Genomic DNA, 384 nt, shown 5'->3' with positions numbered 1-384 from the left:
GAGCCGCCGGGGCCCCCCGCGCCCCCCCCGCCACGACCGCGGCCGTTACCCGGAAGCGGAAGGAGTTACACGGTAATCACGTGTCGTCCCCCCCCGCTCCCCGAGCAAAACACCGCACCGCGGAAGCCTGACCAATCGCGTCGGCGGAGTGGGCGGGGATTAACCAAATCACGTTAGATTGACAGGTGCGTCTCCCAATGCAGCTGAAGCGGCGCCGTTCCCTCTACAAATAGGAAAGCGAAGTACCATGAGCGTTACTGGGTGGGACAAGGCTTGTTGTGTCTTCATGCTACTGGCTGTCGGTGCTGATCGGCGGGTGGCTCCGCGTATGCGAAGGAGAAGCTCCCCCGCGACCTATCCTGCTCTCCGCCAATGGGCGGCGGG

Source organism: Egretta garzetta, unplaced genomic scaffold, assembly GCF_000687185.1.
Source record: "Egretta garzetta isolate BGI_Z169 unplaced genomic scaffold, ASM68718v1 scaffold206, whole genome shotgun sequence".
Taxonomy (NCBI): domain Eukaryota; kingdom Metazoa; phylum Chordata; class Aves; order Pelecaniformes; family Ardeidae; genus Egretta; species Egretta garzetta.
Note: the sequence above shows the minus strand (reverse complement) of the source record.